We start from the raw sequence: 16,340 nt of genomic DNA on the forward strand, positions 1-16,340 counted from the left end.
ATATATAATACTTTGTAATAGTCGGTTTGTATCCAATCGTTTGTAATCACTTTATCAATGTAAAATATTGTTTTTTTTTAATATGCACGTAGCATGTTTTGGAGTAACAATTGTCAATTATGAAAGTGAGGGTCTTTCAATCATGGTATCAGAGCAGTGGTTTAAGTGAACTAAATACAACGGATTGGTATTTAGACTTAAACTATTGGAAGTTCAGTATATGAACTGATTCATTGTAATTATATGGATACAAACCTTAGGAAAGACTTAAGTAGAGTATTAGATAATGATAAACCCTAATATTCTAAAATACAATGTTACTCCATATTGCAGAGCAATGGCTGAACAGGTTAGTAGCCATACCCCTGAGGTGGGTGGAGGTCCTCAACCTGAGGAAGTAAATACTCCAGTATCTCCTCGTGAGGAGCGACTTTTGGATAAACTTACTAGTGTTATTCGGCATACTCTGGAAGAACACAAAAAGAGTAGTGATAAAGTAAAAGAGAAAGCCATTGGAGAATCTTCAAAATGAGAGGTGAAGCGTCCCTCGTTCAAAGATTTCAAGAGTAGTGGTGCTACAGAGTTTTCAGGTGTTCTTAATCCCATTGTTGTTCTTACCTGATCCAGAACATAGAGAAAGTGTTTCGTATTTCTCATGTGGATAATGAAGACAAGGCTAATTATGCCTCTGCAATGCTCATTGGAGAAGCCTTAGTCTGGTGGGAAGCAACATATGAAGCTCTCAACGGGCATGACCAGGAGAATTTCTCCTGGGAGATGTTCAAAACTTGTTTGCTAGAGAAGTATTTGTTGGATTAATGTCTAAGTCCATAACTATAATTGGTAAGACTTGACCCGACCCGGCATGGTCCATTTGGGTTGCATATCATCATGCACTTGGATAGACTATAATGAGAGAAATAAGACACTTATGATTATTAATATATTATAAGTTCTAGTATATTAATAATAAGAATAATAAGATTATTTAATTAGTATTGATCAAGAGTTAATCTAGGATTAATTAAGTGATCAAAAGAAGACTAATTAAATATATGGGTTGGTTGTGTAAATCATCCATACTTATATAGTGGGCTAATGCTCCATGGATAATCAAGTTGGGCTAAAACCCATCGGATGATCCATGGATGCTCCATGGTGTATTTGAACCCATGGATCCAAGGAAATGGAAAGCCATGACAATTAAGGATTTACCCTAATTGTAACACTATATAAAGATCTTATTCTTGACAAAAATTGGCCACTAGAATCACATTAGAAGGTGAAGAAGAGGGCTAGCCGATTTCATGAAGTGTAGAACTCTCTCAAGTTATTCTAAGTGTTTTGATGATTGTGATTCCATTTGAGGCTTCCACACTATTGGGGCTAGGCACTCAAGCTTCATGAAGACTTTCTACATCAAAGAGGTATGTATTCTATCTTGTTATATTCATGTTTTGTATGATAGATTAGGATGATACCTTGGATATTCTTATTTGCATGTATAATAGAGAAAACATAGATCCAAGGTATTTAGGGTTGCATGTACACTTAGGAGTGTTAGAATGCTCAAAACCCAACAGTGGTATCAGAGCCTAGGCATGTTTTCTTGTTATACTTGCAAATGGAGCTGAAAAATCGAGTTGTGATGCTGTCAGCCCAGCAGACTCGCCGAGTCCATGAAGGGACTCGACGAGTCCAAGGCAAAATTCATCCAACTCGCCGAGTTATGTCCATGCACTCGACGAGTTGGACCCCAGACAGCATATTTTCGAGGTTTTTGGCTAGAAATGGACTAGGAACATTACCCTACGTTGTTTTTGAACTTATAAACTTGTTTTTTAATGTGGTAATGTTCATGCTAATCCATTTTCAAAGATAATTGTCAATAGATTCATGTTTTGTATTAGTTTAAGGTTTAGACTAATTACATGAAGAAGTTTGATAAGAATTATCTTGTTCTTATGAGTTGCTTAGATTAATAGAAAAGTTAATTGAAATAGTTGTTTTCAATCCATTTTAATCTAAGAGTTGAGTACAAAATGTGTTTGTGTAACTTGTCCTCAAGTTACATGAAGAGTCACATTAAAGACTCATAAAACTCATAAAAGTTGGTAATGGTTACAAAATGAAGAGTCTTGTGTCATTGAGTTTTTTTTTTATGACTCCATAACTTGTCCTCAAGTTATGGAAATTCAAGAGTCACTTCATTAATAAATAAATAAATAAATAAAGTGTAACCTTAATTAATTCCATAAGTTATAAAAATAAAGAAAAGATTAATTCTTTTATTAGTTTAAAGTCTTCCATAAGTTATGGAACTTGAAGAGTTTTTTGGATTAAAACTACTTTAAACACATAAGTTATGGAATTAATTAGTTTTGAATAGTTTCAAAACTTGCCCTCAAGTTTTGGAATTTGAAAAGTTTTCACTTATGAATACTTTAATTCCAAGTTAGCCCTTAGAATTTTAAAAAAAAAGTTAAAATTCAACACTTATACTATTTATAACATTAATGGTTAATTATTATATATATGTATAAGAACAAGTCGTTTTACCGTTAGTAGGCCTCATTCACGAAGCCGGTCTATAAGGTGGGTATAAGGTTGTTGCCTATAAAATGGCGACTTAATGGGTGTCTACTCTCACCCACCGCTTGCTTGACTGGTGGAGGGTCGTTAGCCGAACGGGTAGGACAATGACTTTAAATTCTCCCTTCATTAAAAGTATTAATGATAAATACTAAAGTAACTAAAATCTTAATAATTCCCAATCTTAGTTACTTTAGGAAAAATGTGAATTTGGTGCTAACCCATGGAATTCACACTTTGTACCTTACCAAGTCGTTGGTGGAGCGTGTGTGGTTAACCGGCACACTAACTTGGACTAGTAAGGACCACGAAGGGTGACTTAATGTTTGTCATAGATCAATGGAGCGTGTGTGGTTAACCGGCACATTGATTAGGTGATAATATTAAGGATACCAAGTGAATTGGTATGGTTATTCACACCTTGTTTTGTGATCCTCGGCATCCCAGTCACAAAATTTGAGAGGGCACACTCGAGATTGAAACATGCCATTGAAAAGTTCAATGAATCTCAAAAGATCTAGGAATTTCAAATCCAATTAAAACCTAATAAATTATTTCGTTTTTCATGGTGGAAATTGGTGAATCGTCATTCGCCTACCTTCAAATATTTTATAGCTTGGATTACGGCATCCCTCTTCTAAGTTATAAAATAGTTTGTTGGGTCCTAGCCTTAATATTTCATATTGGGTGTCATATTAAGGACTTTAAATCAACTATCTTGAATATCTCCCAAAACATGTCTGGTTTAGACATTTATGATCTTCCCAAATCTCTTGAAGATGATGTTCCTCAACATCATGCTTCACTTCCTTTATCTCCTCCAATTATTCTCCCTCACCCACAAGTTCTTGAAAAGTTTAAAGTCACTCAAGCCCTATTGGCAAGTTAAGGTCTTGGTGTGGTCACATCTTGGAGATGTAGTCACATATTGACAAGACGGGAGAGTTGGGTGTCAAAGTCTCGTGAAAGTTGGATGTTCAATCACTTTCTTAGTAACATAGCGGGTCACTTTGGGACTACTATGAGACAGACTATGACACGAGCCTTAATGATCTTATCTATTTGTTTTGTGCTGTGGAATCAGCAATGATTTGGAACACTAGTAAAGCTTGTTAGAAGATCAACTTCCCAAACCTTAAATGGACATTGGCAATGGTAGCATTGGATATCTAGAAAAGCATTTCTCTTCCCAATGGAAAGGGATCGGCCATAGTCAACTCGGTTGACCAAATGGTAAAGAGAAAGGCTAAGTCTGAAATAGTCTCATGCGCCATTATCAAAGGGTCTCCATATGTTTATATTGCCAAAGAAAGGGGCATTGGTTGCGAAGCTGCCCTATTTACCTGAAAGGTCATAAGGTTGATCAAGTCAAGAGGTTTGACTCTACTTCGGGTAAAATACACTGTATAACTCTGTTAAGTTCCTATTTGGAGATTCTTATTACATAATGTGAATGGGTCACATGTTGATGTCTTTTAAGAATCAAAGAAAAGATAGGAAGCTTAAAGTAAGTATATGCTGATTCTGATTGCGAAGATGGGTTTTCGATCGCATGGTTCGGTAATCAGAATTTTGAGCTGTTGCTTAAGAGTTATAATATATTGCTTGTGAATAGATAACAACAAGGTTTTCATGTGGATTGTAAGGATAAGTTTTTCCGCAAAGTTTTAAAATAAAAGAAAAAAAGGTTTTAATTTTATTTATTTTAAAAATATCCTTACAATGGCATCGGTGGAAAATTGTTGCTTATATGTTTCCAGTAATAGCAATATTGGAAAGTGGATTTGATTCTTTCATTTGTGGTAGTGTCTGAATTTACCAAATGAAGAAAGTTTTTCATCACCCAAGTTTCAATTGGACAGAAACTTGGAATCATACAAGTTGTATTGTATGATGAATGAGAATTTTCATCTTTGAAAAATTAAGACTAATTCTTTGATCACATGTATATGTGAGTCAATTGAAGGACTAAGGAATTAGGTACACTGGGTGTGCGCTGGTCAAGGTCCACCACAAAGATTGATTTGTCATGATTTACTAAAGATTAGTAAATATGATTATAATAAGAAGAATCAAATTAGGCAGAAAGATAAAAGTTTCTCAAATCTGAAAGGACGGGAGAGTACTTTAGTATCAGCTTTGTGATCATCTTAATGATTAAGAAACCATATCAAAATTTGTTCTCTAAGAAAGTCTTAGTGCATTCTTATGACTAAGAAGAAGGGATCTTGAAATTGTTGAAATGGTTAAATCAAGAAGATGAATCATACTTCGTTCCAATACAAGTCTTGGAGTCATACTCCAAGATTGTAATTTGAGTGACATGTCTTAAAGAAGGTTTAAAACACTTATCAAATGTAAGAGTAAAATGTTTTCTACTCTTGTACATTTGAGATTGGTAAGTTGTGATGTCTTGGATGAGACAAAGACCAACTAAGACCAATTGTGTGAAGTGTTAGTCTTGATAAGAATCCGCACTATCCCTTGAATATTTGTTTTATCAAGGAATGGTTCTTGACTAGGAAAACTTATATGTCAAGGGGACAGTGGGAGCCTTAAAGATCCTGAAAGAGTTTCAAGATTTAATCAAGAGTAAAACCTGTAATTTATCACTAGCACACGACTTAAGGTTTTCAACCTATCGTGTTGACATAATTCTTATTTCTGTACCTACTTCAAATAAGTTGAATTTACATGTGAGTTATCAGAGTTCAACTTGGAAGCATTGGTGGGCCTTGTGTTACCAAGGTGACAAGAAACTAAGATTGAATAAGTTTAATCCATGTAGGGCTGAATTTGTCACTAACCTTATCTTGTGATTATGGTTTTGACAAATTCGCATGGATAGGAACTCATACACTATTAAATCTAAGTGTCATAAGGTTTCTCTCCGATTCATGAAAATGATGGTGAGGAAATGCTTTCACTAAATAGATTTTAAGTAGATATCAATTGTGTCATTTGCATTTTCAAAAGTCATTAGTGGAGCGCGTGTGGTTAACCGGCACACTAACATGGACTTGTGAGAAATGGCAAATGCCTAAGCAATTGAGACTATGATTACGGCATCCCTTTTCATAGTTCTGAAAATTGTTTAGACACACATGTGAGCTATCTAAGAAAGGGTGTATGAATCTAAATTTCAGAAGTCCAACAGATTTCTGGAAATGTGTCAGAGCTAGTGGGAGCATAAGTGTTATGCTGATAATCATCATGTTAGTGGGAGCATGACTATTATGATTAGTATTGCAAGCTAGCAATGTTAATTATAGAAAACAAAGTTTCAATCCGTGAAGTTGCAGGGGTTGAAAAGTTGTTTTACTATAATTAAGGGAGAGGAAATTATACTTCATGTCAATTCTAAAGCTTAGATTGAGATTTTAATCATCTTTAGTCAAGAATATATGTGAATTTTGTGTTGGAATGGTTCAACTTGAAGAAATTCTATATATATTGCATTTTCAAAATTCGATTATGATTACGGCATCCCTCTTCATAGTTAAATTTTGAAAACATGGCAAATAAAAAAAATATTGTAGCAAAAGACTGGTCTAGTGTCATGTCTTTATGTCAAACATCATGAATAGTATCCCATATGCTTCGGATATAGGATCGATTTCATGTGCTATAATATTCATCCTTTCTAAATTTTCCAAATGCTTAAGGCATTTAGAAGGGAAAAGTCTAGAACTGGATATGACTAAAGTGATTAAGCAATTGTCGAGGACAATCTGAGGTTCGCCAAAGATTGGTTGCTCAGGGACATTTGGAAGTCTAGTGTTAATTTTGGTAGGACCATATCGACATTTTCTGAAAAGAGGTAACTCTTGTTCGGAAGTGATAGTCAAATAGGACTATGGAAATGTCTCCATAGGTGGAAGTGATTCAATCTATGTAAGATTAGGAAACTTAATGCAAAAAGGATGTTCCCAAGGAGCTGATCTCCTTTGGAATGCTCTGTAATGGTTGTTGTCAAGTCTTTCTGACTTTGTGCATAATCATTACAAGAGGATCAATGCATATAAGTTTAGAATCTAACAGATTTCAGTAAATGACATAAATTTGGAATTCTTGCATTTACAATAAGGATTTGGGATTGTGAAATGAGTATCATTGGAATCATGTTCAATTGATCTACATCACAATGTAAGGATCATAGACAAACATAGTGTGCATACTTGGGGTATGGCATAACTATTGTTTAGAAAAACAAAGTGTACATGCTAGGAGCATGGGACGACTGTTGTTTTTATTCAAGTCTTAAGTTGATTATTTGAAACATTGAATAATGTGTAATCAATATGGTGATAAATAAAAAGTGGTTTTATTTATATTCAAAAGGGTTCTGAGACCATATTAGATTCGATTATTATTGTGTTTCACTTTGCATGTTTTGACTTCCAAAATAGCTAGGTTATTCTTTCCGGATGACTAAGTTATTTAAACACTCCACAGTCGTTCATATGTTGGAAGTAGGTATGAATCAAGACTGTCATGAATCGGGTTTGTAGATGGCTAAATGAGTTTAGTCATGGCAATGGTTGCTACAACATTCATGAGTACTCATAAGTTATGAGTATTGGAATAAACCCACGCTCACTTGTATCACTTCATGGAATTTATCTCGAGTGATCGTGAGACGATAATATCATATAAATCTTCAAACCTAGAGATATGAGTTGTTACCTATGAGTTGGTTGTGCATTGATTGCACGTAAACGCATCAGTAACTTGATGTTATAAAACGTGCCTTTGTGTACAATTCAACAAGTAGTAGAACAAGCATATGAGTCGAAGTTTATCTGTTCCTTCTAGAAATAGAAGCGATATCTGGGCCCCTCGATGTTTTTGTTGTGACCTATGTACCGGCCGGTCAGAACTGAATTGATGTGTTCGATTAAGTTCTTTGTCAAACAAATCGAAAATCGGGAAACAAACTGCTGGACAATAAGTACGACGTTGTTCCATGTATTTGTCCGGCTGATATCATGAGAACAGAGGATTATATGATCCCTTATCTAATGGACAAGTCATTGACAAGATCAGAGTTCATCTACAAGGTCAGAGTTCGACAGAAGCTTTTGAGAGCTACGATTGTCGGTTGGTTCCTGAAGTCATACGCAATAATAGTTTTAGACTTATCCAAGTGGGAGACTGTTGGATTAATGTCTAAGTCCATAACTATAATTGGTAAGACTTGACCCGACCCGGCATGGTCCATTTGGGTTGCATACCATCATGCACTTGGATAGACTATAATGAGAGAAATAAGACACTTATGATTATTAATATATTATAAGTTCTAGTATATTAATAATAAGAATAATAAGATTATTTAATTAGTATTGATCAAGAGTTAATCTAGGATTAATTAAGTGATCAAAAGAAGACTAATTAAATATATGGGTTGGTTGTGTAAATCATCCATACTTATATAGTGGGCTAATGCTCCATGGATAATCAAGTTGGGCTAAAACCCATCGGATGATCCATGGATGCTCCATGGTGTATTTGAACCCATGGATCCAAGGAAATGGAAAGCCATGAAAATTAAGGATTTACCCTAATTGTAACACTATATAAAGATCTTATTCTTGACAAAAATTGGCCACTAGAATCACATTAGAAGGTGAAGAAGAGGGCTAGCCGATTTCATGAAGTGTAGAACTCTCTCAAGTTATTCTAAGTGTTTTGATGATTGTGATTCCATTTGAGGCTTCCACACTATTGGGGCTAGGCACTCAAGCTTCATGAAGACTTTCTACATCAAAGAGGTATGTATTCTATCTTGTTATATTCATGTTTTGTATGATAGATTAGGATGATACCTTGGATATTCTTATTTGCATGTATAATAGAGAAAACATAGATCCAAGGTATTTAGGGTTGCATGTACACTTAGGAGTGTTAGAATGCTCAAAACCCAACAGTATTGTCCTTTAGACATGAGGAGGAGATTAGAGAAGGAATTCCTCGAGCTTAAACAGTGAGGAATGACTGTGAATGAGTATGAAACTCAGTTTAATCAAAGAGCAAGGTTTGCTACAAAGTATATTCCAACTGAAGACGAGAAAATGCAGTTATTCATGGAGGGACTACGGCACAAAATCCACGATTTCGTTGTCAATCGAGATGTTCTGTCATTCGATAAAGCCGTTGAGTATGCTCGAAGACGCGAGCATGATTTAGAAATACGTAGTGCCACTTTTACTGTCCTGAAGCATCCACATACTGAAAAAATTGTTCCTATTCCCTCTATTCCACCAGCTCAATCCGTTCGATCTGATCCTAACAAGCAAGTGCAATCTCAAAGTGCTTTTCGTGGTCGTGGTAGATCACAATCTTTTTCTATTCAATCGCCTTCATGACGCATTTATGGAAGGAATCATCCGAGCCAATGCAAAATAGACAAGGAATTTGTTGTCTATTATGAATGTGGAGATCCACCGCTATCCTCACAAGCGGAGAATCCACCGCTATCCTCATACATACCGCGGGGGTGGAAGATCCAGCCGACTTGCGGCTCAAAGCATCCACAACCACTTTCGCTTTACCAGGGTGATAAAGGATCTCACAATTGTAGTCCTTGACTACATCCAACCACCTGCGCTGTCTCATGTTCAGGTCCGGCTGATCCATGATATGTCTCAAGCTCTTGTGATTTGTGTAAATGGTACATCGGACCCCATAAAGGTAATGTCTCCATATCTTGAGGGCGAACACCACAGCCCCCAACTCCAAGTCATGCGTAGGGTATCTCGTCTCATGCGGATTCAGCTGCCGCGATGCATAGGCTATCACTCGTCCTCTCTGCATGAGGACCGCCCCTAAACCTGTGATGGATGCGTCACAGAACACCACAAAATCCTCAACCCCCTCCGGGAGTGTCAAGACTGGTGCCTCACACAAACGCTGGCGGAGGGTCTCAAACGCCCTCTGCTGCTCGGGGCCCCACCGGAAATCCACCCCTTTCCTCTTTAGACGAGTGAGGGGTACTGCAATCTTGGAGAAATCCCGTATGAATCTCCGGTAGTATCCTGCTAATCCCAGAAAGCTCCTAATATCTTAGGGAGATTTCGGGACCTCCCATTGCATAACTGCCTCGATTTTGGTCGGGTCGACCAAAATCCCCTCCTGGTTAACGAGATGTCCGAGAAACTGGACCTCTCGCAACCAAAACTCACACTTCGAGAACTTGGCATACAGTTGTTCCCACCTCAGGACTCCCAGCAGCTCTCGCGGATGCTCCTCATGCTGCTCTCGGATCTTGGAATACACCAAGATATCATCTATAAATATTATGACCGAGCGGTCAAGCAATCGGTCTGCAGACCCAATTCATCAGATCCATAAACACTTCTGGCGCGTTGTTGAGCCCAAACGGCATCACCACAAACTCGTAATGTCCATAATGAGTTCGGAACGCGGTCTTCTCCACGTCTTCCTCTCTGACCCTGACCTGATGATACCCAGATCTCAAATCTATCTTGGAAAACCAAGATGCGCCCTGCAACTGATCGAAGAGATCGGCTATCCTCGGGAGTGGGTAACGGTTCTTCACCGTTAGCTTGTTCAACTCCCGGTAATCAATGCACATCCGGTGCGAACCATCCTTCTTCCGGACAAAAAGAATCGGCGCTCCCCATGGAGAACTGCTAGGTCGAATGAACTGCTTGCCCAACAGTTCCTGCAGCTGCGATGACAGCTCCTGCATCTCTGGTGGCACTAATCGGTACGGCGCCTTAGCGATAGGGGCCGCACCTGGCACCAGGTCGATTCTGAACTCGACCTGCCTCTCCGGAGGTATCCCTGGCAACTCTTCCGGAAACACATCTGCAAATTCCCTGACCACTGGTACATCGGAAATTGAGGTCTGGTCCCTGATTTGCGTATCTACCACATACGCTAGATAACCCATACACCCATGTTGAATGCGCTGCCAAGCCCTGGCAGCTGAACAAAACCTTGATCCGACTCTGGTGCCCTCACCATATATAACCAGCGCTCCCCCACTTGGGGTTCGAACCACCACTCGCTGGCCCTCGCAATCAATCATAGCACCGAACCGACTGAGCCAATCCATGCCCACAATCACACACACCTCCCCATGGGGATCGGAATCAAATCTATCGGAAAAGACACCCCGAAAATCTCCAAGTCACATCCTCGATAAACTGAAGAAGCAGAAACCCCGTGTTCGTTGGCAATAGACGATCGCAACGGACACTCTAACTCGCCCACTGGGGCACGGAACTCCCTACTAAAAGATTGAGACACGAATGACCGACTCGCCCCCGAGTCAAATAAGACCAAAGCAGGCAAAGAGTTCACCAAAAACGTACCTAATCACAGATACAACAGATAAATAAAACGAGATGAGGATAGAAACATACCAGCAACCACATCTGGTGCTGCTCTGGCCTCCTCCACCGTGAGCTGGAAAGCACGACCCTAAGCCTTTGAAGGCTCTGCCCTAACTGATCTCCCATCAGTGATCCTCAAAGTAGCCAGCGCTGCCGCCCGCACCGGCTTGGCGGCAAGTAGTGGACAGTTAGCCCTCATGTGACCAACCTGATCGTAATAATAACATAGCCTCATACCCTGAGCTGGGGCGGCCTGGCGACAATCCTTCGCGTAATGCCCCTCATTGCCACATTTGTGGCACCCACTACCAGCCCGACACACACCAGAATGACCCTTGCCACACTTCCCACACGTGCGACCCTGCTGACCTCCGGTCCTAACATCAGCGGTCTTAGGCCGCTTCGGCGCCGGCTGTGACAGTGTCGGGGCCGACCACTGCTCCCTTAGCTACAGCTCAATCTCTAACTCCCGCTGCTTGGCGGCCTCCTACAGCTTCAGAAGAGTGTCACATCGTTGGGTAGATACAAACTGTCGGATATCAGTCTTGAGCATACTCAGATAACGGGTCATCTGAGGCTGCTCGGAAGCAAACTCTGGGCAGAACATCGCCCGCTCGGTGAACATACGGGTGATCTCCGTCACCGACTCTCCATCCTATCTCAAGCTCAGAAACTCTTGTGCCAAACGTTCCCGCTCAACCCTCGGAATGTAACAGGCACGGAACATATCCCTGAACTGCTCCCAAGTAACAGCAGCTCTCTGATCATCAGTGTAAGATCCAGTCGTAAGTCTCCACCAGTCCTTGGCCCTGGACCTAAGCAGGTTCAGAGCACACCTGACCTTCTGGTCAGGGGGACATGAGTAGGTGAAGAAACACCCCTCTACATCTAAAATCCATCTCTAAGCCTTGATGGGAACCTACGTCCCATTAAAAGTAGGGGGCTTCGTGTTATCGAACTCCCTGTACTGAAAACCCCTACCAATTCCTCCCCCCGCCGTAGATACAGCTGATGCAGCTGCTGCGAGGGCTGTGTAGCGCTCATCAAAATACTCCACCATGGAGGTCTTAATCGACCCGAACATTTCTGGCAACTCGGCCCGGAACAACGCAGCAACCTCATCGTGTATGATCGCTCAGATCATGTCATCCATCTCATCTGGCCGATACTCTCAGGTGCTGTCAGCTCCCCCTGTCCGCCCTCTCTCGATACTGATCCTGATCCCGAACCGGATCTAGTCACAAAGCGTCTGGTCACCACCATTCTGAAACATAACACAAGGTGTCAGATAACTTTTACGAATACTGGGGACCAACCCCCAACAAAATATTAGGGGTTGTGACTTCCTTGTGACGTGTATGGGTCCTGTGCTTTCAGTAGTACTAGCCCATACTACCTTCCACACCTACCCATCTTTGTCCCAAGTATCATCACAAATCCCTAACGATACACATAATCATATCGAGCACTCAAGCCTCACCCCTAAAAGAAGGCTAAGTGCCTTGAATTCGGTGGACATCTCCCAAACAACCTATCCATCCACGAAACTTCCACCAACCCTGCAGCACTAGTGTATGCTAGCCATACATAACGTTGGACCCCTATAGACTTTCGAATATTCAATCCTACCCTAATCTCCCAATCAAACAAGAAGAGAACATAAGGCCAAATCAAACATTCTCAGGCTATATGATCTTAGTTATGTATAACTGTGATGCCTACACTAGATAACTACAGTAATGATGTCAATTTCATATAAGAGAAACCCTAGGCTAGCTGGCATCATGTAATCAGACAATTCTATCATGCAATTCCCGAAGATCCCTAGCCTAGTACTAGCATGTTGTTCTAACATATCACATAATCAAATAACTGTATGGTATTCTAGGGTCTACTTACTAGCTCCGGATGATCGTATACTTCGCATCCTCTTTTAGTTATTTTGAAAATCTTACCTTGATTTGAGACTGGATTCACACGAATGTTCCTCCAATTCACTCAAACTGAGGCTCTGATACCAACTTGTAACATCCAAAATTTCAAACCAATTTAAACTTTTTAAAACATATCAAGTTTATCAAAACATTACAACTTGTTTTCTTCTCGGGATCTTCATAGCGTCGGGACTTGCTTCGGGTGTCGGGATGATATCGGGGCTTCGGGGGTATAACTTGCATGTAAATCGAGAGAATAAGGGCAAGAGAGAAGAGATTGAGCAACTAAACTCGGCTGACCTTGTGTTCTATTTATAGGGTGTTGAGCATCGGATTACGTTGGGCGTAATATCAGAGTACGTGGGGTGTACTCCCTCTACAAGCATTACGTTGGGCGTACTAAGCGGATCATATCGGATACGTCATGGTCTCGGACCCGAGACACTCGAGTGATGGAGTAGGGCAACATGGCCCAATTCAGCCCATGAATCATGAGTATGTTGGGCGTACTCCCATTTCTCAAACTTCAAAATTTTGTATCTTTCGCATACGAGCTCCGTTTTTGACGTTATTTATATACACGCGTAGGTGAGACTATGCTCTACAACTTTCATTTAGACTCCGTCGGCTAATTTTGACCTTATTTTTATTATTATATTTTTAATAGACCGGGATAGGAAAACTCCGTTAGAAATTCATAATTTCTTCATCTGACGTCTGTTTTTGTCTATCTTTCTTCCGTTGCACTACTATCGACGAGATCTTCTCTTCTCATTCAGATTGTTTCGGGTAGAAATCTCTCGATCTCAAATTCGAACTTCGGGTTGCATACTACTAAGCTGAAACTTAGAAAAAATCATAACTTCCTCATATGAAGTCAAATGTGGGCATTCTTATTATGCACGCTCTCGGTTTAACGAATACTACGACTTTTGTTTAGATCACTAAGTCTAAATATCGCTCTATCGTAACTTCACTATTTACATCACGCAGTGTTTTACCGGTTCTGTCGCGAAACTTCAACAGGTCATAGCTTCTTCGTTATAACTCGGATTTCGGCATTCTTTATATATTCGGAATCCTTGTCACGACCACTACGTCTTCATGCATCGATATCGGTTTTATCTAACATTTTATTTTTACGCTTATTTTTATTTTTGATTTAATTAAGCCACACAATTAAGCATAAAACACATAATACTCAAATAATACATTCTTATTATTTCAAAATGAGTTACAAAGGTTAACCTAGACTATTACATCGTCATCAATGTCTAGCCCAGAAACACGGGCGTTACATCACGAGTCCACTTCCTCTTTCCCAATTGTATCTCCAAACCAAGCTCTTGCTCCTGTGTCACCTTATCATTCATGTCAGCTGATTGGACGGACACAATCTTCTCCTCAAACTTGGTGACCAACATATCAGAGATACGTCTAATAATGCAAGTTAACTCCTCTTATAAGTCGTGTGAGGCCTCAACAACAATCCAATCACGAGCTCGATCCCTCTGAAGGCATTATTCAAATCCCGCCTTCGACCCCTCAAAGTAGTAACTAGCCCGCCGGGCATCCCCCATGTCAGTAATCCACTGCCTACTAGCAATAGGGTCCTTCTCCCTGAGGGACTCTGGGGCTCCGCAAGACTTGAACTCCCGAAGATAGAGTGTCTATGCTCCGATTTGACCACTCACAATCTCTGCACTAAAAGCCCTAACCTGCTCATCCAGTAGTTCCATGATCCCCTAAACATCATAGGAGTCGTGTCCAAAATATCGTGGGTAACCTTAAACATAACAAACTCGTGTATCCTTTCATCAATCTGCTCAGCATCAGAACCTGAACCATAACCTCATCCACGAGTGCTCATCACCATACTAAAAAGCAACCACACAAAGGAGCATAACATGCCCAAAGAATTTCTCATTATGTAGGCCCCATGTAATCTTCGTGAATTTCCTTGATTCGAGTACGTATCTTGTGCTTTCAGTAGTACGGGCCCAATACTACCTTCCACACTTATCCATACTTTTCTCAAGAATCATCTTGGATCCTCTAAGTTACCTTCTCATACTGATACTCCTAGTACCCGCGAAACAATGCACCAATCACACTAAAATACTTCTTAGGCTCTCATTGGATTCCTCACCCCACCCTGCCATCAGCTGTTGAAGAATCTCTACTAATGTCAGCTAACTACTTCATGAATACAATTACATGCAACAAAGCTTAGATAATCTTTCGACTAAAAGAATCAACCCTACAACAGTTAGACTCAAACGAGAGCTATGCAATAAGGCCAAGTTAATCACTCTAAGATTATTTAACCTTTATTGCATGTAACTTAACATATTCATGTAATAGTTAACTGGCATCAATATGAGTCCCACAAAGCACAAAGCAAGCAACATTCAGGCATCAAATAATCTAAACCAGCGCATCACCTAATCATGTCATTTTATCCAACATCTGAACTCCATACTAGCATGCATTTCTAAAAGCTCAACCAACAAGAATATAAAGGCATCTCCTGGTTCTATCATGTAATCCTGAGCAGATCCTTAGCCCTAATCTAGCATGCAATTCTCATAACATATAACATAACATCATGTATTGATATTCTCGGAAGCACTTACTTGAGCTCGGCTAATTGCACGCATCACAACCCTTTTCTTTATAAAAATCTTTTAGAAAATTCATTTTCTTGCAACATCCCAAAAATTCATAGTAAAATTTTCATTTTTAAAACAATAAAACCATACAAATGAGTTGTTCCAAACCAATCAAAGTGAACATGTCATTTAAATATCAGAGTAAAAATCACAAATAGCCAATGTGGAAAACTCTAGGGGATGTTGTGTAGTCACGTCGATCCCTTCCCTTAGAACCAGAAGTACCTGAAACCATAAACATAAAACCGTAAGCACAAAGCTTAGTGAGTTCCCTAAAATACCACATACCATACATACATCGGGCCCCGCCCGATATTCATCGAGCCCCGCCTGTAATATATAATGGGCCTTGCTTAACATACATACAAACACGTGCAAGAGTCACAAAGACAGGTAACATCGTACAAACATAATCCAATAGGCCGATATTGGTGCCTTTGACCCACAAGTACAATGAAGAGACTCACTTTGACCGATAAACGGATAAATCTCACACACGAGCTATTGGTGCTAAGGTCTCTCCCACTAAACATATATAAAAACCAAACCTAATTAGCAATTAAGGTAATATCCCACTTACAATGTATGAAAGCCAAAGTTAAACCCCATTTAGGAAAAAGACCATTTTACCCTTCCAAGTCCTTAACCCCTCACAGTTGACCAAAGGTTAAACTGAGCAAAAAGTCAATGGTCAACACCCAGTTGACTTATGTCATGCGTAATCAAACTACGCCATGTTTAGTGGTACGCCATGCGTACTGAGAGTTCACCATGTGTAC

This window comes from Lactuca sativa, chromosome 5 (genome assembly GCF_002870075.4).
Source record: "Lactuca sativa cultivar Salinas chromosome 5, Lsat_Salinas_v11, whole genome shotgun sequence".
Lineage (NCBI taxonomy): Eukaryota > Viridiplantae > Streptophyta > Magnoliopsida > Asterales > Asteraceae > Lactuca > Lactuca sativa.